This window comes from Lithobates pipiens, unplaced genomic scaffold (genome assembly GCF_037356315.1).
Source record: "Lithobates pipiens isolate NorthernLeopardFrog02 unplaced genomic scaffold, aLitPip1_a1.2 Scaffold_61, whole genome shotgun sequence".
NCBI classification, from domain to species: Eukaryota; Metazoa; Chordata; class Amphibia; order Anura; family Ranidae; genus Lithobates; species Lithobates pipiens.
In genome coordinates, this window is record NW_027507883.1 from 2,354,312 (window position 1) to 2,381,270 (window position 26,959).

General features: G+C 47.1%; 4 pseudogenes; 2 read left to right on the forward strand and 2 right to left on the reverse strand.

Annotated features, from left to right (window-relative positions):
* Positions 1–11,897: 11,897 nt before the first annotated feature.
* LOC143958412 (5S ribosomal RNA) lies at positions 11,898–12,016 on the forward strand (annotated as a pseudogene).
* A 323-nt stretch (positions 12,017–12,339) lies between these two features.
* On the forward strand, positions 12,340–12,458 carry LOC143958335 (5S ribosomal RNA; annotated as a pseudogene).
* A 13,939-nt stretch (positions 12,459–26,397) lies between these two features.
* On the reverse strand, positions 26,398–26,516 carry LOC143958641 (5S ribosomal RNA; annotated as a pseudogene).
* Positions 26,517–26,840: 324 nt separating this feature from the next.
* LOC143958607 (5S ribosomal RNA) lies at positions 26,841–26,959 on the reverse strand (annotated as a pseudogene).

Sequence of the window (26,959 nt, forward strand, 5' to 3'; positions counted from 1 at the left end):
GGCTAGATTATACAAAAGAACGTCCTGGGTATGCAGAGATGGAGGCTAGGGTATACAGAGAGAGAGTGAGGCTGGATTACACAGAGAGGCAGGAGTATGCAGACTTGCTAGGGTATACAGAGAGAGAGGCTAGAGTATGCATACTTGCTAGTGTATACAGGGGGACTAGTGTAATACAGAAGACCGGTTAGTTTATACAGAGAGGCAAATGTGTACAAAAGAAAGGCTAGTGTATACAAATAGGCTAGATTAAAGAGAAGAACGTCCTGGGTATGCAGAGATGGATGGCTAGTGTATACAGATAGGCTAGATTATACAGATAGGCTAGATTATACAGAAGAACGTCCTGGGTATGCAGAGATGGAGGCTAAGTTATACAGAGAGAGAGGCTAGAGTACGCATACTTGCTAGTGTATACAGATGGACTAGTGTATACAGAGGACCGGCTAGTTTATACAGAGAGGCTAATGTGTACAAAAGACAGGCTAGTGTATACAAATAGGCTAGATTATAGAGAAGAACGTCCTGGGTATGCAGAGATGGAGGCTAAGGTATACAGAGAGAGAAGTTGAGTTACAAAGAGAGGCTAGTGTATGCAGACTTGCTAGTGTATACCGGTGGACTAGTGTATACAGAGAGGCTTGGGTATACAGAGAGCTAATGTTTAAAGAGATGCTAGTGTATACAAAAGACAACCAAGAGTAGACAGTGAGGATCGTGTATACACAGAAGACCGGCTACAGAGAAGCTAATTTGTACAAAAGACAGGCTAGTGTATACAGATAGGCTAGATTATACAGAGGAAGGTCCTGGGTATGCAGAGATGTAGGCTAGGGAATCCAGAGAGAGACTGTGTTACACAGAGAGGCTAGAGTATGCAGAAGACCGGCTATTTTTTTTTACAGATAGGCTTGTGTATACAGAAGACAGTCTGGGGAATTCAGTGAGGCTAGTGTATGCAGAGAGGCTGGGACACCGAGACTATTGTAAAAAGAAGGCAGGCTAGTGTATATAGATTACGGGCACCTGTATACAGAAGACAGAGAGGCTAGTCTATATTGAGTGGCTGGTGTACACAGAGAGATTAATGTATACAGAAAAGCTAGCGTGTAAAGAAGACAGGACTTTATTTTTTGCTAATGCAACTACTTTTGAAACATATAAAGTGCTTTTTTCATATTTTGGTGCTGTTAAAAAGTGGTGTGTTGTCAGTGGTGATATCAATGTGACAGTTAATGTGGAGAACTACAACTATTCAAAATAGAGCAAAAGAGTGCTAAGTTTATTTTGTTAAGTCATTGACTGATAGACGTTAAGTAATTGGCCGTTATTGGTTTGGCAGTACATGGTTTATTTTGATGTAAGATAGTTTTATTCTCTACTTATAGCCGTGTTTTAGACGACTTTATTATTAGCATTATTCGCATTATTCATAAATATTATGCAGAGTGTAAGTATTGCAGTGAGACGATATTGCTTTTAAAAGATTTGTATTATTATACATAGCATTGTTAGCAGACCAATAGGACAATTTACATGGCTTAATATTGCAGAGCGTAATTTATCAGGAAAGAGATTCAAAGCGTTAGTTGCAGTAGCTTCATAAAACTGAGAAATCGTTGCATTACTCTAAATTTAAAATATGTTCCGGCAGCACTGAAAAGACGATATTAGATGAGTGATCTACGCATTTCGTTTACTATTTCACTATACCGGCTAAATGTTAATATGTTAATATGTGCTGCGTGTAAGGTAGAAATTAGATGGTTTAGTGTGAGCTGGTTTACCAGGATTTAGAGATAGTAATCTGTTTATACTAGTAATAAATATAGCAAAATAACTATAACGGGTTTAAGTGAAAATACACGAAATAACAGCAACAACGTGTGTAGGTTTTTATCAATCAAGTTCATTACGTGTCTTTAATCATGTAGTGAATATACCCCAATATTGGAGCACGAGGATGAGAAAGCTTAATAACTAACAGAGGATGACATGGCAAAAAGACAAACTGCATTAGAAATGTGAATATGAATTAGAGTTGAAATGCCAATCGCCACGGCTACGTACAGCAAAGTGTGAGCTAAGCAGCTAAATATTCTGCAATAGCAGAGATTAAGTATTGCAGTCGAAATGAGATCGGAAGCGTTAGTTGCAGTAGCTCCAAAATGACTGAGAAATCATTTCATTACTCTAAATGTAAAAGTTATCCCGGTAGCACTGAGTGGACTGATATTAGATGAGTGATCGTTCTAGTACAAATTCAGTTTCCTATAGCAGAGAGATACCAGCTAAATGTGAGACGAGCAATTAAACTGTTCACGGTAGCATTGCATTACTCTTAATATGTGCAGCGTGTAAAGAAGCAATAAGATGGTTTTGTATTATCCTAAAATTAGCAGTATACGTAATAAAGGTGAGTAGGTAACCTGGATTTAGACATAGCAAACTCTATAATCTAATTTAGCAAAATTAGAAAAGATAATATTGAGACAGTATATACAGGTCGAGTTTAAGTGGAAATACACAAAATATCTAGCTTACCTTTACATTGTTCAATAGAGTAAATTGACGTAGCTTGAAAATTCCAACGTGTAAATCGTTCCATTAATTATGTTACGCACGAAGACGGCTTACACTGACTGTTTTCCGTTTCCACTGGTCATTGATATAATGTATCAGTAACCATGAACATTAATAGTGATAGGCAGCTTACATTAGGATGTATGCATGATGTGAATGTAAAATGAATGTAAAATAGTTGCATTATGTGTTATTAATGTAATCAAACTGTATTGTTATGCTTTGCTACTGCAACCACTTCTCAATCAAGTAAACCGTCCCACTGATTTTCTCACATTTTGCCGCTGTTAAAAAATGTGTGGCAAGTGTTATGTGTTACCATTTGGTTATCAGTGTGACAGTTAATGTGGAGAAGAAGTAATACACAAAATAGAGTCAGAAAGAGAATCCAATTGCATAGAGGTAGCGAGAGATGGTTGCATTAATCTTAATGTGCAGTGTGTAAAAGGTTTTAAAAAGATGGTTTTGTGTGACTTTTGCTTTAACGTAAAATTAGCTGTAGACATTATAACTTGTTACAATGATTTAGAGATAGTAATCTCTATAAAATAATAATAATAAGTATAGCAAAACAAATTAGGAATATTTTGAGGCAGTATGTATAGGTCGAGATATAGTGAATACACAAAAGGGATCAAGGGATAGTAGCAAAGTCAAGGGATAAATGCAAAGGTACTCTATTTAACAGTAAATTGACGTAGCTTGCAAAAACCAACGTGTAAATCGTTCCATTAATTTTGATGCTCAAGAAGACGGCTTACACTGACTGTTTTCCGTTTGCACTGGAAAGAGAATCCTATTGCATAGAGGTAGCGAGAGATGGTTGCATTACTCTTAATGTGTAAAGGTTTTAAAAAGATGGTTTTGTGTGAATTTTTCTTTAACGTAAAATTAGCTGTGGACATTATAACTATGGTTAGGTTTACAATGATTTAGAGTTAGTAATCTCTATAATATAATAATAATAAGTATAGCAAAACAAATTAGGAAAATATTGAGGCAGTATATATAGGTCGAGATAACGTGAATACACAAAAGGGATCAAGGGATAGTATTGTCAAAGTTGCAAAGTCAAGGGATAAATGCAAAGGTACATTATTTAAGAGTAAATTGACGTAGCTTGCAAATTCCAACGTGTAAATCGTTCCATTAATTTTGTTACGCATGAAGACGGCTTACACTGACTGTTTTCCGTTTCCACTGGAAAGAGAAACCTATTGTATAGAGGTAGCGAGAGATGGTTGCATATGGCAGAAAGACGGCTTACACTGCTTTTCTCACATTTTGCTGCGGTAAAAAGAAATGTTTTGTCACTGTGTTTTAACTGTGACAGATAAGGTGTGGAGAAAAAGAAGTAATACAGAAAATAGAGTCAAACAGTGGAAACGTTAAAAAATACAATTGGTATACGATTTTGGTATAACTGAGGTACAGGGCAATTACTGTAGTATGACTTGCCAATGTTTATCATGTCTAGTTTATATCACACAAAGATGTATACAGTCTGACTAATTATATATGTCTGTGCCAACTATTGTTAATAAAAAACGGAGTTTAAAAAAAAAAAAAACAGTGGAAACGTTTATTTGTCATGACAGCTGATACTGGTTGAGCAATAAAACTGTTTTATTAAGATGTAAGACTAGTTTTATTCTCTACATATTGTTGTATAATATAGGCGACCATTAGGACATTGAAATGGCTTAATATTGTAGGGAGGAAGTATCGCTGTTCAAAGGTAAGAGATTGAAAGCTTAGCTTGAAAATGGCCGAGAAATAGTTGCGTTAGTCTAAATTTAAAGGATATGCCGGTACCAATGAGAAAGCTTATTGATTGACTAGTTGATCTTTGCATTACACAATTCTATTATTATTATTATTATTATTATTAAGATCATAGTGCAGAGAGATACTCAGTTAATGTCAGAGATACTCGGTCAATGTCAGAAAAGCAATAAAACTGTTTACATCGTTAGAGAGCGATGGTTACATTACTCTTAGTATGTGCAGCATGTCTGGTAGCAAATGGATGGTTTTGTGAACATTTTGCATTAAGGTACAATTAGCGGTAGAAGTGAATAGATTTAAGCGGATTTTGAGATAGTACTCTCCATTTCTAATAAGAAATAAAGAAAAATAAGTCAGGATGGTGTGTCAGGACTGTCACATACTCACAGTCCCGGTACAAATATGCAAAATAGAGCAAAAGAGTACATGGTTTATTTTGATTTATGATAGTTTTATTGCATGCTTGATGTGGATGATTAAAATCGTGTAGTGATCTATATTTAGCACAAGAATGAAAAGGCATAACATGGCAATGAGACAAACTCCATTAGAGATGTGAGCTAGATGAAATGATGAAATGTCTCTGTATAGCCCAGATTGCCTTCTGTTATCACTTAGCCTACCCTCTAAATTCACTAGCCTCTCTATATACACCAGCATGTTTACACTAGCCGGTCTTCTGCATACAATAGCCTGTCTTCGATATACACTAGCCTATGTTCTGAATACACTAGCCCGTCTTCTGTCTTCTGTATGCCCTAGCCTGTCTTCTGTATACATTAGTCTCTCTGTATAAACTAGCATCTCTGTATACCCCAAACTGTCTTCTGTAAAAACTTGTCTCTCTTTATAGCCTGTCTAGCCTTTCTTCTGTACACACTAGCTTCTCTGTATACACTAACCAGGCTTCTATATACAATAGCTTCACTCTATGCACTAGCCTCTCTGTATAATCTAGCCTCTCTATATACCCTTTCTCTATATATAGTGTTCTGCATCTCCGTAGTGGTAGCCTCTCCGTAGAAAGCCAGCCTTTATTCTGTATTCACTAGCCTTTCTTCTGTATGCTGTAGTCTTTTATATATACTAGCTTCTCTGTACACCCTTGCATCTCTGTAATACACTAAATCCTCTGTATACCACAGCCTGTCTTCTGTATACACTAGACTGTAAACACTAGCTAGAATACACCAGCCTGTCTTCTGTACCCACTAGATTCTCTGTATACACTACCCAGTCTTCTGTATACACTGTCAGCTTGGATGTATACCCAAGCCTGTCTTCTGTATACACTAGTCTCTCTATATCCACTGTCCTATCTGTATACACTCGACTCTCTCTATACACTAACCTCTCTATATACACTAACATCTTTGTATATACTAGCCTCTCTTTAAATTAGCCTCTCTGTGTACCCCAGCCTCATTGTTTACTCTAGCATCTCTGTATACTCAAGCCTATCTGCATTCACTAGCCTGTATTCACTAGCCTTATATATACTAGCTTCCTGCTTCTCTGTACACTAGACTCTCTGAATACACTAAACCCTCAGTATACCACAGCCTGTCTTCTGTATACATTAGACTGTAAAAACTAGCTAGAATACACCAGCCTGTCTTCTTTACCCAATAGACTCTCTGTATGCACTACCCAGTCTTCTGTATACACTGTCAGCTTTGATGTATACCCAAGCCTGTCTTCTGTATACACTAGTTTCTCTATATGCACTGTCCTTTCTGTATACTCTCGACCTTCTCTATACATTAACCTCTCTATATACACTAACATCTTTGTATATACTAGCCTCTCTTTAAATTAGCCTCTCTGTGTACCCCAGCCTCACTGTTTACTCTAGCATCTCTGTATACTCAAGCCTATCTACATACACGAGTCTTCTGTATTGTGTATTAACTAGCCTTTCTTCTGTATACCAGCATCTCTGTACACCCTTGCATCTCTGTAAACACTGTGTAAACTAGCCAGTCTTATGTATACACTCGCCAGCTGTATACACTAGACTCTCTGAATACACTAAACTCTCTGTATACCACAGCCTGTCTTCTGTATACACTAGACTGTAAAAACTAGCTAGAATACACCAGCCTGTCTTCTGTACCCACTAGACTCTCTGTATACACTACCCAGTCTTCTGTATAGAATGTCAGCTTTCATGTATACCCTTTCTGTATACACTAGCTTCTCTATATGCACTGTCCTTTCTGTATACACTCGACTCTCTCTATACACTAACCTCTCTATATACACTAACATCTTTGTATTTGTCTTTAAACTAGCCTCTCTGTGTACCCCAGCCTCACTGTTTACTCTAGCATCTCTGTATACTCAAGCCTATCTACATACACGAAACCTGTATTCTGTATTCACTAGCCTTTCTTCTGTATGCTGTAGTCTTCTATATATACCAGCTTCTCTGTACACCCTAGCACTGTAACAGTACTAGGTTCCTGTATTACAGAAACAGAACACCAGCAATAAGGTGTATACTGTGCAGGAGGCACACAACACCGACTCTAACTTCTGCACTGCAGATGCATGTATTGCAGAAATTGAACACCAGTAATAAAGGGTAGCTTCAGGTGTGTACTGTGCAGGAGGCACATAACACCCACTGTAACAGTGCTAGGTTCCCAAGCAGTAAAGACACTGTCCCTGCCTATTGTCCTCTTTCCCTGACCACCGCAACACACTATAAAAGGCCGCCATGCTGGCGGCCTTATATAGTGTGGGGTGTGTACTAAACCCCCCTGAGCTATAATTGGCCACAGGAATCCTGCCTGTGGTGAATTGTGGCTCTCCTCACACAGGATGTCACATCTGTTCTTATTATATAGAACCTATTATGCTCCTCGTAAACTTTTTCAGTTTGGCCGAACGGCCGGACGCAAGTTGCCCCCGGTGCGGGAACATGGGGGGAGACATGATGCACATGTTTTGGAGATGCCCGAAGTTGATCCGCTACTGGACAGAGGTGACAGGAACCATTGATCGGGTGGTTGGAACCTCCACCAGGATGGAGGCGAAGTATTGTCTCCTGGGATTAGTTGAAGGAGTTGGAAACCCGGGAAGTAGCCAGATGGCAGTTCTGAGATGCCTATTTCAGGCAAGGAAACTGATTGCCCAACCCTGCTTAGCCTCCAATGTTGGCAATGACTTGGTTTTTTTCCCTTGTTTCCGAAGATGACCATGTTGGCGTTTGTCAAGATGGTTGAGAGTGCCCGAAGAGATCGCCTATGGCCCCATCACCTTGAAAGTGCCTGATCTTGTCTGATCTCGGAGGCTAAGCATTGTCGGGCCTGATTAATAACTGGATGGGAGACCAACTGGGAATACCAGGTGCCGTAGCATTCTTTTTATGTTGTTGGCGTTGACATGTGTTTTTTTTTCCGCTTGTTTCCCAAGGTGATCATCTTGGCATTTGTGAAGAGGGCTGAGAGAGCCCAAAGAAATCTCCTACGGCCACATCCCCCTGAAAGCGCCCGATCTCATCTGATCTCAGAGGCTAAGCAGGGTCCGGCCTGGATTGTACCTAATTAAAGGTGCCGTAGGAATCTTTTTATATTGTTGGCTTTGACCTGTTTTTCTTTCGCTTGTTTCCCAAGGTGACCATTTTAGCATCAGTCAAGAGTTTTGAGTATGTCCCAAAGCGTTCACCTGAGGTCACATCACCCTGAAAGTGCCCGATCTCAGAGGCTAAGCAGGGTCTGGGTCAGATGGGAGACCGCCAGGGTCTATGTTGTTGGCGTTGACCTTTTTTTTTTCACTTGTTTCCCAAGATAACCATCTTGGTATTTGTCAAGAGGGTTGAGAGTGTCTAAATAGAACACCTATGGCCACATCACCCTGAAAGGTCAGAATCTCATCTGATCTCGGAGGCCTAGCAGTGTACGGCCTGGTTAATACCTGTATGGGAGACCATCTGTGAATACCAGGTGCCGTAGGCTTCTTTTTATGTTGTTGGCTTTGAACTGTTTTTTTCGCTTGTTTCTCAAGGCGACCATCTTGGCGTTTGTCAAGAGGGTTGGCCGTGTCTTGAAGAGAACGCTTACGGCCACATCACACTGAAAGCACCCGATCTCGTCTGATTTCAGAGGCTTAGCAGCATCAGGCCTGGTTAGTACCTGGATGGGAGACTGCCTGGGAAGACCAGGTGACATAGAAGGATCTGGTCTGGTTAGTGTCTTGATTGGGAGATCGCCTGGGAATACCGGATGCCGTAGGATTCTTTTTATGTTGTTGGCTTTGACCTGTTTTTTTTCCCTTGTTTCCCAAGGTGACCATCTTGGCATTTGTCAAGAGGGTTAAGAGTGCACAAAGAAATTGCCTACGGGCACAACACCCTGAAAACGCCCAATCTCGTTTGGTCTCAGAGGCTAAGCAGGATTGGGCCTGGTTTGTACCTGGATGGGAGACCGCCTGGGTTTTCCAAATGCTGCAGGCTTCTTTTTATGTTGTTGGCGTTGACTTGTTTTTTTTGTTTGTTTCCCAAGGTGACCATCTTGGGGTTTGTCAAGAGGGTTGAGCGTGCATTTGATCTCAGAGGCTAAGCAGGGTTGGGACCTGGTTAGTACCGGGATGGGAAACCGCCTGGGATTTCTCGATGCCATAGGCTTTTTTTTTAAGTTGTTGGCATTGACTTATTTTTTTTTTTTTGTTTTATTCTTTCATTAAGCATAAGTAGAACAATATAAATATAACAGTCAACCATACAGCATGACCCAGGGTCACAATTACATGCTAACAAAAAATAGGCAGCCAAATAACTCTGGGTTCTCAGAGGGGAGTCCTACAGTTTCATGCAGAAAATAGAGAAACCCCACCTCCGACATGTAGTACAGTATAACTAGTGCAGCTCCGTTCGGACAAATGTAATCATGGAGAACAACTGGGACCACAGCGAGCCAGCTTATCATGACCTACGTGAACCAGAGCAAAATATGAGCTGGTCATGTCCAGAACCCTGGGGTTCTTCTGGGTCCCGAAGGCTAGTAAGGAGACAAGGCATAGTCAAAAGGGAGGACGGGGGAAGAAGAGAGTGCAAAGACGGAGAGAGAGGAGGTGGGGGGATGGCGACGGGGAAAAAAAGAAAAATAAAGACAAAAAGGAGGGGGGGGAATGCCACCCAGGGCAGACATGGCCTACGTAGGTAAACGTTAGATGTTCAGTCGTTTTCTGGGACGGAGGCACTGCTCACCTCCCGAATGTAGTCTCGAGTACCAGTAAAATACCTCCAGGGCCTCCATGTAACACTAAATGCCTCTTCAGTGTTGTGAAGGGTGGCGGTCAATTCTTCCATCCGGAGAATATGATTGACTTTGGAATACCACAGCACCTTGGATGGGGGCTGAGGCTGCCTCCACAGTGCGGGAATGCAGGCCCGGGTGGCATTCAGGAGTTGCATCGTGAGGGTTTTTTTGTATTTTCGAACAGGCTGTTCGGTCAAGTGTAGAAGGCACGCTACTGGGAACCCAAAAGTTCCTCAAGGTCGGGCATGCCCAGAAAAGGTGTCCCATGATCCCCATATCTGAATTTCACCTCCAACAAACATCCGGGATCGATCTATCCATTTTATTCAGAAGGTATGGGACTCTATACCAGCGTGAGACTATCTTGTATCTTAATATTGGTTTGCGATGGAAGCTTTATGTACTAAGGTCAGGATCTTCCCTATCTGTTGTGGGGTAAATGTGATGCCTAAGTCCCTCTCCCATTTGTGGATAAATGGTGGGGGTCGACTCCTCCTCCTGACTACTCAATAGGTTGTACAGGAGGGAGAGGGTGTGTCGCACAGGTTCCCTTTTGTGACAGATGGATTTATAGGGTGTCAGGTCTCTAGGAGTGTAGGGGGCCCTTTGTATGGCCAGAAGAAAGTGACGAAGTTGATAAGCACTAAACAAGTCAAGCGGAGGGTCAGAAAGCTCGGCGACCGTTTACGTGGTCGGGAGCCCTCCCGTGGGCCACACCTCTCCCAGACGCTGTTTCCCCACCACTGTCAACTGTCGCAGTTTCTTGTTGGTAAATCCCGATGGGAAGTCTGGATTACCTATAACCGGAGTCATTGGTGATGGCAGGGGAGCAATGTGTGTGCAGCGGAACAACCTCCGCACAACAGCCAACGTAGCTCCCACTACGGGGTGACCTCTGAGGTCTTTTGGTAGGGAGGACAGGAGCCACGGGGAGGTCAATAGGGGAATGGATCCATCCTCAATCTCCATCTCCACCCACTGCTTGTGTGGGCCATTACAATGCCAATCAACGACTCTCGCTAGCAGAATCACTCTGTAGTATTGTCTGAGATCTGGGAGACCCAGACCCCCCTTGTCCTTTGGTCTGGCAAGCAATTGCAAACGGGCTCTGGGCGGTTTGCGCGCCCAAATAAAGTCCCGGAGCAGCACCTACAGTTGTCTGAAAAAAATTGGGGGTAACCGGATCGGTAATGTCTGGAACATGTATAAGATCCGAGGGAGGGCCATCATTTTGAATGCATTACAGCGCCCAAACCAGGTCAGTGTTAAAGCATGCCAGTTTCCCAAATCAGATTTCAGTCTATCCAGGAGAGGGACAAAATCAAGCAGGTACAATTGCGCTAAATCCGCTGCGATGTCAACGCCCAGTTAACGTATAGATTTTTCAGCCCAGTAGAATGGAAAAGAGGAGCGGAGCCTCTTGGCCTCACCATCCGGGACCGATATATTCAATACAGCCGACTTGGCGCAATTGTTTTTATAGTTTGATAGGCTGCCGTGTCGCTGTAGAGACGCAAGTATTTTGGGAAGCAAAATGTGTGGATTGGAGACGGAAAAAATTAGATCATCAGCGTACGCCACAATTTTGTGGTGTGCCGAGGGTTTGGATATGCCAGTAATATTCGGGTCATTCCGAACGTGACACATAAGTGGTTCCAGTGTCAGAATTAAAATTAGGGGAGACAGAGGGCACCCCTGCCTCGTCCCATTAGTGATGGGGAAAGAGTCCGAGCACCACTCGGTCACCCGTACCGCTGCCGATGGCGTGGAGTAAAGCGACATTACCCAGCTCATCATGTTGGGGCCAAGACCTATATGTTCCAGGGTGGCCTGCATAAAGTGCCAGGCCACCCTGTCAAAGGCCTTCTCCGCGTCCGTTGACAACATAAGCAAGGGCCTTCCCTGTACATGCGCCGCATGGATTAAATTGAGGACTCGGGCCGTATTGTCTCTAGCTTCCGACTTATTTTTATTTTTTTGCTTGTTTCCTAAGGTGACCATCTTGGCATTTGTCAAGAGGGTTGAAAGTGCCTGAAGAGATTGCCTACGGGCACATCACCCTGAAAGCACCCGATCTCATTTGATGTTGGAGGCTAATAGAGTCGGGCCTTGTTAGTACCTGGATGGGAGACCGCCTGGGAATACCAGGTGTCGTAGACTTCTTTTTATGTTGTTGGCGTTGACCTGTTTTTTTTTTTCGCTTATTTCCCAAAGTGACCATCTTGGTGTTTGTCAAGAGGGTTGAGAGTGCCTGAAGAGATTGTCTATGGCCACATCACTCTGAAAGCACCCAATCTCATCTGATCTTGGAGGCTAAGAAGAGTCGGGCCTGGTTAGTACCTGGATGGGAGACCACCTGGGATTACCAGTTATTGTAGGCTTCTTTTTATGTTGTTGGCGTTAATTCGTTTTATTTTTTTTGCTTGTTTCCCAAGGTGACCATCTTGGCATTTGTCAAGAGGGTTGAGAGTGCCCAAAGAGATCGCTTACAGCAGCATCACCCTGAAAGAGCCCTATCTCTTCTCTTTTCTGAGGCTAAGAAGGGTTGGGCCTAGTTAGTACCTGGATGGGAGATGGAGTTGGAATACCAGGTGCCGTATTCTTCTTTTTATGTTGTTGACATTGACCTGTTTTTTTTTTCACTTGTTTCCCAAGGTGACCATCTTGGCATTTGTCAAGAGGGTTGAGAGTGCCCGAAGAGATCACCTACGGCCCCATCACCCTGAAAGCGCCCAATCTCGTCTGATCTCGGATGCTAAACAGTGTCGGGCCTGGTTAGTACCTGGATGGGAGACCGCCTGGGAATACCAGGTGCCATAGGCTTCTGTTTTTTTTGTTTTTTTATTTAGTAGTATGTGACATACAATGCAAAGGCAACTTCACAGAATGTGTGATACAGATAGTTATAAACAAACGATCATATTGCATGGATATCAGAGCCAATGGTAAGAAGTCTGAGGAGAATAGCACGTGTACAGCTTTGCGGTCATATCAAGATGAGATTAAAGCTCCATCTCGTTGGGATCCTCTACCACTTAAAATATTATTGATACTAGCCCTGCTACCCTCGAAGAGTTTAGATATCCATAGATAGGGGAAGAGTATTGTGTAGTAGTCAAATGGGGTCGGAACATACCATTTTCTTTTCCCTTTTTTGAGTTAAGAAGGGAAATAGTGGAACTGAAAGGAGGGAGAAGGGGAAAGAGAAGATTGGGGAAGGAAATGGCAGAAAAGGAAAAGAAGGGGTAAGGGGGTGTCGTGGGTAGAGTGGATAGGGTGGGGTCGGGTGGGGTCCCCTCCCAGGGAGCAAGAGACGCCCTCGGCTCACCAGCTCATCAGCTGTCCAACGTTTGGAACAGCGATCTCCAACGATCACCATGAGCTTACTATGTCTCGCGGAGGTATTCTTCCGAAAAGCGAAACTGGGTCCAGTAGAACCATCTGTTCCCATGCTCCTCCGTTTTATCCCTCATTGTGGCAGTCAGGTCTGCCATTCGTTCAATATCATTTACCCTTGCGAACCACTAGGTCACCATTGGAGCAGATTGCTCTTTCCACTGACTTGGGATGCAGGCCCTAGCTGCATTGAGGAGATGTTTAAGTAAGGACTTATGATAACGCTTTCTCGACATAGGAGTTAGATTGAGAAGAACTGCTGCGGGATCATTGGCTAAGGAAATGTCTGTGAACTTGTGGATGAGGCTCAGGACAGGCTGCCCGAATGTTTGTAATTTAGGGCATTCCCTGAAAATGTGGAGAATGGTGCCAATCTGTTGCCCACAGCGACAGCAGCGGTCAGATTGACCGGGGAATATTTTGGCCAACACCACCGGTGTACGATACCAGCGTGTGATCAGCTTATATGAGATCTCCTGATATTTACTGCAGAGTGACGACTTATGGGCGAAAAAGAGTATTCTGTCCTTCTGTGGTTTGGAGAATGTAGTTTGTTAGTCCCTTTTCCATTTAGCTAGGAAAGGTGGATCCGTGGAGGATTGTGCGTCTGTCAGGATTTGGTAGGACCTAGAGAGGGAACCACGAATTGGGCCATCATCCAGGCAAAGTTCCTCGAAGGGGTGGAATTGGCTAGAGAAGAACGAATGGTTAGGTAGTGATCTGAGGAAATGGATTAGCTGTCTAGCTCTCCAGCTATCCAATGCAACAGGTACTTGCTCTAGCAGTATGGTCCCCATGGGAATCAAGCCCGTGGGTCCAAGAAATAGGGCTGCTCTCAGAAGCCCTTTCGGGGCTTGCCTGGTAAAGGCCTGGTCAGACAGGCCCGGAGGGAATCTAGGATGTCCAATAATTGGGGTCATAGGAGAAGGGAAGTTAGTCAGGTGGGAAAGATGAAAAAAACTATCCATCTCGGCGAGCGAGGGGCCAATTAACGGGTGAGTAGTCACACAGGGCTCCAATGGCCTCCCCGCCCAAGGCAGACCAGCCAGTGGAACCCGCGCCTTCTCCTGCTCTAGCTTGACCCATAGCTTCAGTTCCCCATGCCGGTGTCTTATTACATATGGTCCCCCATCGGATAGTGTCCGCTGTGTACTGCGCATGCGCAGTACACAGCAACACAGATTCCGAAAATTGACGAGCATGAACGGCGCCTGCGCACTGAGTCCAGGTTCTATCCCCACTATCCAAGTGGACATAGAGTAAGAATATAAAAGAGCCGAGCGCAGCGAGGCCGAGCCCGAAGGGTGGCGAGCGAAGCTCGCCTGCGAGGGGCCCTCTAATATTCACAACCCTATGTCCGCTTGGATGGTGGGGCTACCACCTCCACTCACCGCGCAGGCGCCGTTCAGCTTCGGAGATTTTCCGAAGCTTCGTCTGCTCCGTACTGCGCATGCGCAGTACGGTGCGGACACTATATCATGGCCGGACAGTATATGGCAGAACACCGGCACCAGTCAACCACCGGTGTCATGTGCGTTGCTGTGTAATATAGAGCAGGGTCCGGGCAGCCAATACCTCCCCGCAATATCGGTCGCAATAGCATTGCCCTACCAATACGCATATGTTTCCCGCGCCAGAGGAACTTGATAAAGATTGAGCGAACCGCATGAAAGAAAGTCTGGGGTATTTTGATAGGTAAGGCTTGTAGTAGATAGAGAAGTCGTGGCATCGCGTTCATCTTCAACACATTACAGCGTCCGAACCATGACAGAGCTAGTGGGTCCCATCTTTTAAGGTCCGCTGTAAGCCCATAGGCTTCTTTTTATGTTGTTGGCTTTGACCTGTTTTTTTTGCTTGTTTCTCAAGGCGACCATCTTGGCGTTTGTCAAGAGGGTTGGGCGTGTCTTGAAGAGAACGCTTACGGCCACATCAACCTGAAAGCACCCAATGTCGTCTGATTTCAGAGGCTAAGCAGCGTCAGGCCTGGTTAGTACCTGGATGGGAGACTCCCTGGGAAGACCAGGTGCCATAGAAGGATCTGGTCTGGTTAGTGTCTTTTTTTTTTTTTTATTCTTTATTTACGGATTGCAGGTAATACAGAGACAAACTGTAAAAGACATAGATCCCTCAGTTTTCCAGGTTAACAAAAATACATAGTTAATACTTCGTGGGGGACCGGGGGAAACCTAACAACTTATGTCAGCAGCAGCCCCAGCCGTGGCTAGGCCACCACATTATCCCACTCTAATGATCTGGCACCCTAGTGTCTACTTATAAACCAGGGCAGTCCGCGGGGCGATCCCCCTCAAGGCCCAGACTGAGGGGCCTCTAACATCGGTCACCTTCATTCTATTGGTCAAAGAGCTCAGCCGGGACCACCCCGAGGGCCGCCAACCCCTGGCTGGGAAATCGAGGGAACAAAACGAAAAGATCCTTGCAATCACCATGTATTTTAATTATACTTGGGAGTTAGGGGGTAGGGAAAGAGGGGGGAGCAAATGGGCAGGAGAAGGGGATGGGGTAGAAAGAATGAAAGTTATAGGGGGCTAACAGTGCTACGAGGCAGACGGGGGAGAGAGTGAACCAGGGTGGTATACGAGAAGGGAGAGAAAGAAAGAGGACTCCGATGGGTTCCCACGGCCGGACCCTTCCCTCTATACACGTGCCAGAGCCTACAGATAGGATCTGTATGCGTCGGAAAACCTGAACAGGCTCCAAGACAACCAACAAGCAGTGTGCTCTTCCTCCCTGTTGCCTAACGCTGATGTGAGCTGTTCCATACGGTAGATGTCGCAAACTCTTGCAAACCAGTGAGACACCAGTGGAGCGGCCTGCTGTTTCCACATGCTAGGTATACATGCCCTGGCCCCACTCAGAAGATGTTTTAAGAGAGATTTATGGTACTTCTTGCTCGAGAGTGGGGTCAGATTGAGGAAGATCGCAGCTGGGTTGTTCTGGAGATCAATAGCCGTGAGGTCATAAATGATATTGAGAACCTGTCTCCAGAAATGGGCCAGTTGAGGGCATTCCCAGAAGATATGTAGTAACGTGCCGGCTTGTTCACCGCATCTCCAGCACAAAGGGCTGTGACCGGGAAACATAGCCGCCAGGACAGTGGGGGTCCTGTACCATCGGGTCAAAATTTTATAAGCTATTTCCTGGTATTTACTACATAGGGATGACTTGTGCGCAAAAAGAAGCGCGCGGTTCTTCTGGTCTGGCGAGAGCCGGACATGCAGGTCTCGCTCCCATTTTTCCACGAACACCAGGTTACCCTGGGAGAGTTGGTCCAGTAGGATGCGATATGACAGGGAAAGAGACCTTCGGGTCGGTCCCTCTCCTGAGAATACCTCCTCAAACGATGTTAGGGGTCTGCGGAATTCGCCACTGTTTGGCAAAGATTTCAAGAAGTGGGAGAGTTGGGAAAGCTTCCACTGTCCCAGGGCCGTGGTTGCTAACGCCTCGTCCATAGTGGAGACCGCTGTCCACGTCCTAGGGCCAAGAAAAGAAGAGGCCCGCACAAGGTCCCAGTCAGGGTCGAGGCGGAAAGACTTTTCCGTCATGCCGGGTTCAAAGCGTGGGTGTCCAATAATAGGAGTCATGGGCGAAGGGAAACTGGGCACGCCCGTCAGGGTAAAATATCTGTCTAGCTCTTGTAACGTTGGCTCAATGTGTGGGTGTGCCCGCGTCGCTCCCGACCAGCCCGGTCCACTCCAGGGCAAACCCTCAAGTGGAAATGGTACGGATTCATGCTCCAGACGAACCCACAGCTTATCCTTCAGGTGTCTGCACCAGTCAACTACTCTGTTCATGTGCACCGCCGTATAGTACCATTCCGGATCTGGGAGGCCAATCCCTCCCTTGTCTTTTGGTCTGAGCAGTAATGTTCGGCTGAGTCTTGGAGGCCTGCCCTGCCATACGTATCGAATAAAGATGGAGCGCATGGCTTTAAAAAATGATTGGGGGATTTTTATCGGTAAGGCTTGTAATAGGTACAAGAGTCTGGGCATTACATTCATTTTGAGCACATTGCATCTCCCAAACCAAGAGGTCGCCAACTTTGACCACCTCTCTAGATCTACGGCAATTTTTTTTAGAAGCGGCTGGAAATTCAATTGGAAAATCAGATGTGGGTCCGGGGGAACCTTGGTACCCAGATATTGTATAGCCCCAGTTGCCCAACGAAAGGGAAAATTAGTGCTTAGACTCGTCTGGGCATTGGTAGACAGGGAGACGTTGAGTGCTTCCGATTTCTGTAAGTTAATTTTAAAATTTGACAGGGTGCCATATCGTCTTATTTCCGCTAAGAGATTCGGCAATGTAATGTGAGGCTCTGAGACATAGAACAAGAGGTCATCTGCAAAGGCTGCGACCTTATGGTGGTGTGAGGGGGTGTCCAGTCCCTTGATGTCTATGTTCTGCCTGATGTGGTGCAGCAAGGGTTCAAGCGATAGGACAAACAAAAGGGGGGACAACGGGCATCCCTGCCTCGTTCCATTGCCAATAGTGAAACGCGACTAGGCAAACCCATTGACCCTAACCATCGCCGTCGGTGACGAGTAAAGAGCTGTAGCCCATGAAAGCATGGGGGGGGGGGGTACACCCAGGCTTCGCAGGGTGGCTAGCAAAAAGGCCAGCTCACCCTGTCAAACGCTTTTCTGTGTCCACAGAGAGCAACATAATCGGTAGTTTAAGGCGTCTGGCGCGTTCTATAACATTGATTGTCCTGGTAGTGTTGTCTCGGGCTTCCCTGTTACGAATAAACCCCACCTGATCCAGAGGTATCAGGCGTTGGAGAATGGGCACCAACTGCTCCGCCAGTATCTTAGTGAAGAGCTTAAGGTCGCTGTTTAATAAGGAGATGGGCCTGTAGTTCGCACAGAGAAGTGGATCCTTCTCCGGCTTGGGTATGACCGAGATGCTTGCCTGCAACAGCTCCGGTGGAAAGGTCTGGCCCTCCAATAGGGCGTTAAAAGCTGACACAAACGGCGTGGACAACAGGGAGAGGAAGGCCTTATAATAAGGGACCGTAAACCCATCTGGGCCTGGTGCCTTGCCCTTGGGTGAGTCTCTTAACGCTGTCGACAATTCCTCCGGGGAGATAGGTTGCGAGAGAAGCTCTATCTCTTCCTGTGTAAGCGACGGGAGGTTTGCCGAAGGCTAGGTACTCATCAATGGCTGCTGTGCCGGCCTGGAGGGCATCTCCTGAGTCCCGGGGGTGCAAGTTATAAAGGGCTTCATAGAAAGATCGGAAACACTCCGCTATCTCCCGTGAATCATGAAGCTTGGCACCCGAAGGGGAGGTTATGGTTGGAATGAAGGACGCGTTGCGTTGGGCACTCAGGGAGTTCGCTAGGGACCTACTACACTTGTCTCCATATTCATAATACGTCCTGCGGACCCACATGAGTCTGGTTCTAGCCTGAAAGAGAGAGAAATCTCTGATTTGTTCTCTAAGATCTCTCACCTCCAGCGCAGCAGTCGGCTGGGATTTGTGTCGTTGTTCACACGCATGCAACTTGGCAATACGTTTGGAGAGAGCCTCAGTTTTGGCCACTTTGAGTCTATGACCATGTTTAATAAGAATGCCCCTAATGTAGCATTTATGAGCCGCCCATAACATGAGGGGGTTGGAAACAGAATCACGGTTATGATCAAAGTAACTTTCTAATTCCCTAAGCAGGTCTGCGTGGGTCTCAGGGTCCTTCAGGAGAGACTCGTTCAGTCCTCCACCAGGACTGACCACGCGACTCCTGTTGTAGCTTCAGCATCAAAGAAATCGGGGCATGGTCAGACAGGGCTATGTGGCCTATCTGAGTGTCTGTGACCGCCGGGATAGCATTGTGGGTCGACTAAAAACATATCTATACGTGAGTAAGAACCATGAGCGGTGGAAAAGAACGTATAGTCCCTATCCTGTGGGTGAAGCGTACGCCACACATCGATCAGTCGGTGGGAGTGTAGCAGGTCTCTTATGTGTGAACGCGTTCTCGCAGAAATCGCAGAGGTGCCCGATGATGAGTCTCTGCGGGGGTCCAAGGTGAGGTTAAAGTCCCCCCCAACGATCAAAGTACCCTCCGAGAATGCAGCCAGGGCATCCAAGCATGCTTCTAAGGCCGGCAGCTGGTCCACATTCGGCATGTATAGGTTGGCAAGAGTAAAAGTTTGCGAGTGGAGAGTTCCCTTAATGAAGAGATATCTCCCTTCACTATCGGCTTGGACAGCTAACAGGCGCCACGGCAAGTTTTTAGCAAGAAGAACACACACTCCTCTCGATTTGGAAGTAGGGGACGTGCTGTGGTGGGCCAGGGGGAAGTGCTTACTATAAAGCCGTGGTATTTGGTCTGTCCTGAAATGGGTCTCCTGGAGGAAAACTATTTGGGGCTTCATCCGCCACAATTCTGTTAGGCAGCTGGACCTTTTTTCAGGTACATTCAGCCCTTTCACATTCCAGGAAACCAGCTTCAGGGCCATGACGGCAGTGGTACCCGGCCGGCGGTCCCCACCAGAGTCAGTAGTAGATATAGAGTTCAAGCACAGAGGAAGAGGAGGAGAAAAAGGAAAAGCAGTAACGAAGCGGAGAAGGTCCGGAGTTAGTAGGGAGGAGGAGGGTAGGAGGGGTGGGGATAGATCGGGGAATTGCTAAAGCTCCTATCGGAGAGAACCTGCCGGTTAGGGCAGAGGGGCCTAGTGGGGGGAGAGGTAAGGCACTGCAGAGGGAGGAACTCGTCGGTGCAGTACCCCTCCAGCATCCCATGGTCCATGCAGTCGCAATCGGGCGTGCACGGAGCTTCTTTGGCATCTTAACTACGACATCAAACGCATTATAGAACATCACTGCAGCAGGTATCGGGCAGTTAACAACAGTAGAACAGTGCATAATTAGACCAACATATTAAACTTTTCAACACAGAGTATAGATAAATTTATACCACCCAGGCACCCGCCCCTCCCCCCCCCAAAAAAAAATGGAAAAAAGGGGGGGGGGAGGAGAGGGGGAGGGAGCGGGAACGCCGCCCAGGGGCACCCGGGGGGCACCACCAGGCAGTCCAAAAACACAAAGAGCGCCGAGACTAGGGCACCTGTAGATAAACAGTAACGAGAATGGTGAACAGTACCGCCAATGACTCAGGGCTTCGTCCAGGAAGCGCAGTGTCCAACTCTGTTCTTCCAATGTCCTTCCTCTCCCCTAGCGGGGGCACTGGGAACAATGGCCCGTGGCATGGTAAACAACACAAAGCTGGATACTCCAGCCGTCTATGTTGGTAGAGAAAAAGAAAACAAAAAAAAAAGGGTATAACACAGGAATAACGGAAAATTACTGTACTCTCTCAGGGTTCACGATCTTGGGGGGCCTGCGATCTCTGACGTTGGGATCGACGGTGGCGTCTCACTCTCTGTGGCCTGGTTGAGGGGTTGTTCGTCTGGGCCACTGCTCCCTGGGGGACAACAGGAGCCAACCAGTCGGGGACCTGAACCGAGGGCAGGCCCAAAGCCTCCAGAAAGGACGGGACCTCCGAAGGGTGTCGTAGCGCAAGGGGCCTCCCATTTTTGCGCACTATAAGGTGAAACGGATGGCCCCACTTGTATGGAATCCTCCGTTCAGTTAGGTGTTCCAGAAGGGGTCGCAGACAGCGTCTCATCTGGAAGGTCTTGCGGGATACATCTGGCAGAAGGGTGACTTGGGCCCCGTCAAAATCAATGCTGCCTTTGCGCCACGACGCTTGCAGGACATCCTCCCTAACTGAGTAATTGTGGAGACAGCATAAAACGTCACGTGGCCGGTTCTCTGTGGGGCTCCTGGGGCCCAGGGTCCTGTGGACTCTATCAATGGCTATTACTGTGTCAGCAGCGCAGTCCAGACAGGCGTTAAATATAGCTGTAACTGTGGCTTTGAGGTCTGCCTGGCCAGTGGCTTCGGGCAAGTCTCTGATCCTGATGTTGCATCTGCGGTTGCGATTCTCAAGGTCATCCACTAGGAGTTGCAACTGTGCCACTCTGTCAGCAAGGGTATCATGTGCGGCTTGCAGGCCAGAAACATCAGTGGTCAGGGAGATCACATCCGATGCCAGGGTGGTCACCCGCTCGTTCGTAGCCGACACGTCACGTTTGACCCCTGCGATTTCATGTCGCAAGGTCGTTTCAATCCTGGCTGCCATACATCTAAAGTCTGCTTTAGTGGGAAGGTTTTGGAGTAAAGCTAGGATGGCCTTGTCCCCCAATAATGCTGGTGCTGGTGGCAGCGGTGGGTCCCCCTGTGTGTCTGAGGCGAGAGCAGCCTGGCCATTCGGTCCTGGGATGAGGCTTCCACTGCGGGAGGGTCTCTGGGACAGTTGGGAGTTGTGAGGGAACCAGGGTGGCAGGCCGCTATGGTCCGGGCTGTCAAGCGAGGCCATGGACAGTGAGCGGGGGAGACACGGGGACAAGTCACTAGGCGGGGAGAACGGGGGCATGTCGTGTCCCTGCATAGCAGTCTGCTCACCTTCCCTCTGTGCCGCGTGTCCTGGAGCGCCGGAGGCCGCGGGCGCCATCTTGGCTGGATCCGGCGTGGAGGCCGGAGGCTGCAGCGGGACCAAGTACCTGTCCATGGCAGCAGCGGCGGACCCCGCTCGGCTGGCTGTGTTCCGCCGAAGCGCGGAGATGTCGGCGATGCCGAAATATGCGACCAAACTGTGGTAAAGGGGTGCGGAGGGGTCACGGACCGGGAGCTCCGGAAAAGAGCGTCCTCACTCCTTCATGCCTAGGCCACGCCCCCCCTGGTTAGTGTCTTGATTGGGAGATCGCCTGGGAATACTGGATGCCGTAGGCTTCTTTTTATGTTGTTGGCTTTGACCTGTTTTTTTTAGCTTGTTTCCCAAGGTGACCATCTTGGCCTTTGTCAAGAGGCTTCAGAGTGCCCAAAGAGAGTGCCTACGGCCAAATCCCCTATATAGTATCTTATATATAATAACTAAAAATATTATTTATTATTATAGATATAGATATATAGTATAGTGATTTGGCCGTAGGCACTCTCTTTGGGCACTCTGAAGCCTCTTGACAAAGGCCAAGATGGTCACCTTGGGAAACAAGCTAAAAAAAACAGGTCAAAGCCAACAACATAAAAAGAAGCCTACGGCATCCAGTATTCCCAGGCGATCTCCCAATCAAGACACTAACCAGACCAGATCCTTCTATGGCACCTGGTCTTCCCAAGGAGTCTCCCATCCAGGTACTAACCAGGCCTGACGCTGCTTAGCCTCTGAAATCAGACGAGATCGGGTTCTTTCAGGTTGATGTGGCCGTAAGCGTTCTCTTCAAGACACGCCCAACCCTCTTGACAAACGCCAAGATGCTCACCTTGAGAAACAAGCAAAAAAAAACAGGTCAAAGCCAACAACATAAAAAGAAGCCTATGGGCTTACAGCGGACCTTAAAAGATGGGACCCACTAGCTCTGTCATGGTTCGGACGCTGTAATGTGTTGAAGATGAACGCGATGCCACGACTTCTGTATCTACTACAAGCCTTACCTATCAAAATACCCCAGACTTTCTTTCATGTGGTTCACTCAATCTTTATCAAGTTCCTCTGGCGCGGAAAACATATGCGTATTGGTAGGGCAATGCTATTGCGACCGAAATTGCGGGGAGGTATTGGCTTCCCGGACCCTGCTCTATATTACACAGCAACGCACATGACACCGGTGGTTGACTGGTGCCGGTGTTCTGCCATATACTGTCCGGCCATGATATAGTGTCCGCGCCGTACTGCGCATGCGCAGTACGGAGCAGACGAAGCTTCGGAAAATCTCCGAAGCTGAACGGCGCCTGCGCGGTGAGTGGAGGTGGTAGCCCCACCATCCAAGCGGACATAGGGTTGTGAATATTAGAGGGCCCCTCGCAGGCGAGCTTCGCTCGCCACGCTTCGCTCGCCACGCTTCGCTCGCCACGCTTCGGGCTCGGCCTCGCTGCGCTCGGCTCTTTTATATTCTTACTCTGTGTCCACTTGGATAGTGGGGATAGAACCTGGACTCGACATCTACCGTATGGAACAGCTCACATCAGCGTTAGGCGACAGGGAGGAAGAGCACACTGCTCGTTGGTTGTCTTGGAGCCTGTTCAGGTTTTCCAACGCATACAGATCCTATCTGTAGGCTCTGGCACGTGTATAGAGGGAAGGGTCCGGCCGTGGGAACCCATCGGAGTCCTCTTTCTTTCTCTCCCTTCTCGTATACCACCCTGGTTCACTCTCTCCCCCGTCTGCCTCGTAGCACTGTTAGCCCCCTATAACTTTCATTCTTTCTACCCCCATCCCCTTCTCCTGCCCATTTGCTCCCCCCTCTTTCCCTACCCCCTAACTCCCAAGTATAATTAAAATACATGGTGATTGCAAGGATCTTTTCATTTTGTTCCCTCGATTTCCCAGCCAGGGGTTGGCGGCCCTCGGGGTGGTCCCGGCTGAGCTCTTTGACCAATAGAATGAAGGTGACCGATGTTAGAGGCCCCTCAGTCTGGGCCTTGAGGGGGATCGCCCCGGGGACTGCCCTGGTTTATAAGTAGACACTGGGGTGCCAGATCATTAGAGTGGGATAATGTGGTGGCCTAGCCACGGCTGGGGCTGCTGCTGACATAAGTTGTTAGGTTTCCCCCGGTCCCCCACGAAGTATTAACTATGTATTTTTGTTAACCTGGAAAACTGAGGGATCTATGTCTTTTACAGTTTGTCTCTGTATTACCTGCAATCCATAAATAAAGAATAAAAAAAAAAAAAGACACTAACCAGACCAGATCCTTCTATGGCACCTGGTCTTCCCAGGGAGTCTCCCATCCAGGTACTAACCAGGCCTGACGCTGCTTAGCCTCTGAAATCAGACGACATCGGGTGCTTTCAGGTTGATGTGGCCGTAAGCGTTCTCTTCAAGACACGCCCAACCCTCTTGACAAACGCCAAGATGGTCGCCTTGAGAAACAAGCAAAAAAAACAGGTCAAAGCCAACAACATAAAAAGAAGCCTATGGGCTTACAGCGGACCTTAAAAGATGGGACCCACTAGCTCTGTCATGGTTCGGACGCTGTAATGTGTTGAAGATGAACGCGATGCCACGACTTCTGTATCTACTACAAGCCTTACCTATCAAAATACCCCAGACTTTCTTTCATGCGGTTCGCTCAATCTTTATCAAGTTCCTCTGGTGCGGAAAACATATGCGTATTGGTAGGGCAATGCTATTGCGACCGAAATTGCGGGGAGGTATTGGCTTCCCGGACCCTGCTCTATATTACACAGCGACGCACATGACACCGGTGGTTGACTGGTGCCGGTGTTCTGCCATATACTGTCCGGCCATGATATAGTGTCCGTGCCGTACTGCGCATGCGCAGTACGGAGCAGACGAAGCTTCGGAAAATCTCCGAAGCTGAACGGCGCCTGCGCGGTGAGTGGAGGTGGTAGCCCCACCATCCAAGCGGACATAGGGTTGTGAATATTAGAGGGTCCCTCGCAGGCGAGCTTTGCTCGCCACGCTTCGGGCTCGGCCTCGCTGCGCTCGGCTCTTTTATATTCTTACTCTATGTCCACTTGGATAGTGGGGATAGAACCTGGACTCAGTGCGCAGGCGCCGTTCATGCTCGGCAATTTTCGGAATCTGTGTTGCTGTGTACTGCGCATGCGCAGTACACAGCGGACACTATCTGATGGGGGACCATATGTGATAAGACACCGGCATGGGGAACTGAAGCTATGGGTCAAGCTAGAGCAGGAGATGGCGCGGGTTCCACTGGCTGGTCTGCCTTGGGCGGGGAGGCCATTGGAGCCCTGTGTGACTACTCACCCATTAATTGGCCCCTCGCTCGCCGAGATGGATAGTTTTTTTCACCTTTCCCACCTGACTAACTTCCCTTCTCCTATGACCCCAATTATTGGACATCCTAGATTCCCTCCGGGCCTGTCTGACCAGGCCTTTACCAGGCAAGCCCCGAAAGGGCTTCTGAGAGCAGCCCTATTTCTTGGACCCACGGGCTTGATTCCCACGGGGACCATACTGCTAGAGCAAGTACCTGTTGCATTGGATAGCTGGAGAGCTAGACAGCTAATCCATTTCCTCGGACCACTACCTATCCATTCGTTCTTCTCTAGACAATTCCACCCCTTCGAGGAACTTTGCCTGGATGATGGCCCAATTCGTGGTTCCCTCTCTAGGTCCTACCAAATCCTGACAGACGCACAATCCTCCACGGATCCACCCTTCCTAGCTAAATGGAAAAGGGACTTACAAACTACATTCTCCAAACCACAGAAGGACAGAATACTCTTTTTCGCCCATAAGTCGTCACTCTGCAGTAAATATCAGGAGATCTCATATAAGCTGATCACACGCTGGTATCGTACACCGGTGGTGTTGGCCAAAATATTCCCCGGTCAATCTGACCGCTGCTGTCACTGTGGGCAACAGACTGGCACCATTCTCCACATTTTCTGGGAATGCCCTAAATTATAAACATTCTGGCAGCCTGTCCTGAGACTCATCCACAAGTTCGCAGACATTTCCTTAGCCAATGATCCCGCAGCAGTTCTTCTCAATCTAACTCCTATGTCGAGAAAGCGTTATCATAAGTCCTTACTTAAACATCTCCTCAATGCAGCTAGGGCCTGCATCCCAAGTCAGTGGAAAGAGCAATCTGCTCCAATGGTGACCCAGTGGTTCGCAAGGGTAAATGATATTGAACGAATGGAAGACCTGACTGCCACAATGAGGGATAAAACGGAGGAGCATGGGAACAGATGGTTCTACTGGACCCAGTTTCGCTTTTCGGAAGAATACCTCCGCGAGACATAGTAAGCTCATGGTGATCGTTGGAGATCGCTGTTCCAAACGTTGGACAGCTGATGAGCTGGTGAGCCGAGGGCGTCTCTTGCTCCCTGGGAGGCGACCCCACCCTATCCACTCTACCCACGACACCCCCTTACCCCTTCTTTTCCTTTTCTGCCATTTCCTTCCCCAATCTTCTCTTTCCCCTTCTCCCTCCTTTCAGTTCTACTATTTCCCTTCTTAACTCAAAAAAGGGAAAAGAAAATGGTATGTTCCGACCCCATTTGACTACTACACAATACTCTTCCCCTATCTATGGATATCTAAACTCTTCGAGGGTAGCAGGGCTAGTATCAATAATATTTTAAGTGGTAGAGGATCCCAACGAGATGGAGCTTTAATCTCATCTTGATATGACCGCAAAGCTGTACACGTGCTATTCTCCTCAGACTTCTTACCATTGGCTCTGATATCCATGCAATATGATCATTTGATTGTAAATATTTGTATCACACATTCTGTGAAGTTGCCTTTACATTGTACGTCGCATACTACTAAATAAAAAAAAAAAAAAAAAAGCCTATGGCACCTGGTATTCCCAGGCGGTCTCCCATCCAGGTACTAACCAGGCCCGACACTGTTTAGCATCCGAGATCAGACGAGATTGGGTGCTTTCAGGGTGATGGGGCCATAGGTGATCTCTTCGGGCACTCTCAACCCTCTTGACAAATGCCAAGATGGTCACCTTGGGAAACAAGTGAAAAAAAAAAAACAGGTCAATGTCAACAACATAAAAAGAAGAATACGGCACCTGGTATTCCAACGCCATCTCCCATCCAGGTACTAACTAGGCCCAACCCTTCTTAGCCTCAGAGAAGAGAAGAGATAGGGCTCTTTCAGGGTGATGCTGCTGTAAGCGATCTCTTTGGGCACTCTCAACCCTCTTGACAAATGCCAAGATGGTCACCTTGGGAAACAAGAAAAAAAAAAAAACGAATCAACGCCAACAACATAAAAAGAAGCCTACAATAACTGGTAATCCCAGGTGGTCTCCCATCCAGGTACTAACCAGGCCAGACTCTTCTTAGCCTCCAAGATCAGACGAGATTGGGTGCTTTCAGAGTGATGTGGCCATAGGC